Raw genomic sequence first — 3971 nt, forward strand, 5'->3', positions numbered from 1 at the left:
AGCACTGAGATCAGGGGAATCTCTTGAGTTCAAGGCCACCCTTGTCCACATAGTTCTCAGCAAACTAGGCCTACACAGTAAGGCCCATTCTCAACCTCAGCCCCTCCCCCCCCCAACAAAAACTACTGAAGTAATATTCATTTTGGAATAGAAAATGTCTGGGTTAATCTATACAGTATTTTATGAGATCTAAATAAACGTCCTCTGTTTTATAAGATAGAAGGTGGGATGGAGACATGAGCTAATTTTAGAAAGTGAAAATGCTTAAAAGCCCAGTAGCATCCCATCCATGGTTTCAAGTTATCCCTGTAGGCCAGACTTTCCCAGAGTTCCAGATATGTATATCCAGCCCATCCTGGCTCTGTTTAGCTGTATGAAGGGCACCTCACACTGAGTGGTGCTTCAGTGGGCTTCTCTTCATCTGCAAGCCTGCTTGTAACTCCTATACCCACCATGGCTTTTTTGTTGCTGAATCCACGAGTTCAGGCAGCTGCTCCATTTAGTCAAATCTCTCCCATATATTCTTTAATAACTTGGTTCGCCTTATGCAGATGAGCCCAGTCAGTATTTACAATACTGTGTTAATTTTCTGAATTACAGGGTTCTTGTGTATAACCCTGTTTTAAAAGTCATTTAACTACAATTTTATTCAAAATGTTTCCAGTACAATGTGTTGCTTTTGCATTTATGTACTTAAAAGTTCATTCCTACATCTTAACAGCTACTCTGAAGGGTTTTTTTTTTCATAAACTGGATTTTTGTGAATTTTATGTACCCCAATCCCACTTATCCTCCTGACCTTACCTGCCCTCCGCCCTTGCAACACCCCCAAAAGAAAATAAGTCTCGTGGAAGCTGCAGTAGTGCGTCACTTAGTATATCCTTTTGTCCATCTTTATTTGCAAATGCTCACAGCAATAAATCATTGCTCTGGTTCGAGGCCTCTGGCTTCTGCTACACTATCAACACTAGATCCTCAGTGGGCCTCCTCAGCTATCCTGTGCCATGAAGGTCCTGCAACTTTAGATCTACAGAACCAGCCCCTTTGTGTGCTCCAGCAGTTCATAGATGGAATAGATGTTGGGATGGGCCAGCTCAAAGCCCTGGATCTGGGCTTGGATGGTAGCTGAGTTGCTCAGCCCGTCAGCTCCTGCACCCCACACCACCAGGGCAAGCTCTCCAGCACTGACTGCCCCAGCTAGCTCACCCAGTGCTGCGGCTGGCAAGGGACCAGTGCCAGCTCTTAGTTCTCATGCCTTCGGGGCTGGCTCTACTGTGCTGCCTAAGGGAAGTGCTAGACCCACTTCCATATGCTGCAGCGGCTGAGGCATGGGGCCAGTTCTGTGTAGCCCCTAGACATTAACAGGCTCCCAGGTGGCAGGGATGTCGTCATAGCCTTTGGTGGTAATATAGGCTACACAGACTGCTACATGGCCAAGGTCCTAGACATGAACCTCAGCAGCAGCATAAATCAGGACTTCACGATGGCCTCCGGTGGCAGGGCAGGCTACTCACATCAGGCTGTTCCTCTCCACTCCTCTTGTCTTGCCTCTCTTCATAGTGCTCAAACCATTCTGCTTTCTCTCTCTAAAATGTTACGTTTTTACTTAGTATTTGCACGTGGGTGTGCATTTGGGCAAGGTTTACATGCCGCAGTGCTCATGTGGGTTCTGTGGACTAAACTCAGGCCATCAGGGCGACAGGTGTCCCTCTGAATCATCTCACTGGCCCATAAATGGGCTTTTAAGCAAATTCCCATCGCCCATCAACTGTTGATTGATCATAATCCTAACAGCCTTGTGAATTGATTTAGTCAAAAGAGTCCAAATCTAACACGTAGGGGGTGGGGGTGGGGGTGGGGGGAGGAAGGAGGGTCTTATTGAGCCTCAGGGATTTTCTAAGTGACTGGTCATAACTAAAGTGGGGTTTTCCTTCTAGTGTCACAACTGTCCTGTACATTTTATTAGCTACTGCAGTCCCCGGCAGCCTGGAGTTTTGTTCTGATTTTCAGTGGAGAGGTTACTTTGATGCTCACTGATCTCACAACAGAAAAAAAACAAAACTCAATTTTTTCTCCTTCTCTGGGAGAACCAGACCTCAATAAGAGGTATTGAATCTATTTGATGAGCATTTGAAGGTTTAGAAAGTAGTCATTGTTTTTCTTCACCTTAATTTTAATGGGATGGAGGAATGAATGATGTTCATTTGTGTTGTGACATTGACTACAGTTGAATGTATGCAGCCTACACACTACTGCCACACCCTTGATCTGTAAACCTCATTCAGACCTGTCATCCACAGCTGAAACTGACTTAGGGTTTTCAAAAAAGGATATATTACAGGGCCAGGTTTAACCCCAGCTCTTGGGGAGGATAACCCACCCCGACACTGCAGTTCTCCAGCCTAAGGCTTCTGGGAGTTCACCTACACCGGTTACCACTGTTCAAGGATTCACTTCTTTGGTTGGTTGGTTGGTTGTTTTTTGTTTTTGAGGCATGGTTTCTCTGTGTATCCTTGGTTGTCCTGGAACTCCTTTTGTAGACCAGGCTGGCCTCAAACTCAGAGATCCACCTGTCTGTCTCCTGAGTGCTGGGAGCCACCACTTTGCCACTACCACACTGGGGTTTTGTTTTGTTTTAGCTTACAAAGTAAGACTTTTCAGATAGCCATAGTTTCACGCATACATCCCTCTACTTTTCTCCCCACCTCCCTGACCCAACCCTCCCCTGCCTAGGTCTGGTAAAGGCTCTTGACACACGAGTTCAGGACATGCTGAAATCAGTGAGGAATGCATATCTGTACTACATTCGGGGTAATCTGTTCAACGTTGTCTTCCACTTTTCTTATTGATGTTCACTACATGCAGGTCGATATGTTTATTATAGTTACCCTTATATAAAATATATTTTTATAAAATATTAACCATATTTTCCTTCTCAAATTTTCCAGTAGTCTCACTCATATATACCTAACTTTATTTTACTTTTCCATTTTTAGACTCAAACTTTGTTTTAAAATAGATTATAACTTCCATTTGCCTACAAATCCTCTCAAATCATTTTTTGTCTTTAATTCATTTTGAGACAAGAGTTTTTCTTTTTGGTTCAGGGCAGCCTAAAACTCACTAAGTAGCCCAGAATGGCCTCCAAAATCAAGATTTTTTTTCTGCCTCAGTCTGCTGAGCACTTAGCATTTCCAGCTTGCCCTGTCTCAACCTATTTGGTTTTAAGGTACTTTTCAAGGTGTATATGTCTGTCTGTCTGTGTGTGTTGGAATTCCGTGGGCGTATTTTTCTCATTTCTTCTTCCTTCCAATGTCTAGTGGTCTTGATTTCATCCCTTGGGAGCTCCAGACCTCAGTGTGAAGCCAAGCCCATGATTTACCCCTGGGGGGTGGGGAGGGCACGGGGGGGGGGGGGACCAGAGCAAAGACTGTGACTTCTGCAGCAGAGGTCTCTATTTCTGTGGGTCCTGATATCTACCTTTGGGTTCTAGTGTTTGCTGTTGGGGAACTCCCACGATTCAACTAGATGCAGTCTTTGGGCTCTAAGGCAAAGTGTCCTTCTCTCCCTATGCCTGCTTGAAGGCAGAGAAGGGCTTGGAAGCAGAGCCTGGCCAGGCAGGCTCTTGGATCACCTCATCTTACTCGGAGCAACAGAGCTTGGACAAGTGTGCAGGGCTCCATTCCAAGACGCCTCTCAGGTCTGACTCTCAAACCTTCTGACCTGTCTCTTTGGCCATTCCTTTCATTCTATGAGATTTCTCTCTTTCTTCTAACTCACTACCTCCTTCCAGTATCAGGCTAACCTGTTCGGAGGCCTTTAACATCTGTGAATGAAAAATGAAACCCTGTTAAATGTTGGAACATAATTTGGTGTAACTTTTCATTTTAACGGCTTGTGTTTTATTTTCATGATAAGATAATTTATATACTTAGTATTGATAAACATATATTTTAAATTGTTTTAGGTTG

This window comes from Mus caroli, unplaced genomic scaffold (assembly GCF_978045245.1).
Source record: "Mus caroli unplaced genomic scaffold, Mus_caroli_1 scaffold_2, whole genome shotgun sequence".
NCBI lineage: Eukaryota > Metazoa > Chordata > Mammalia > Rodentia > Muridae > Mus > Mus caroli.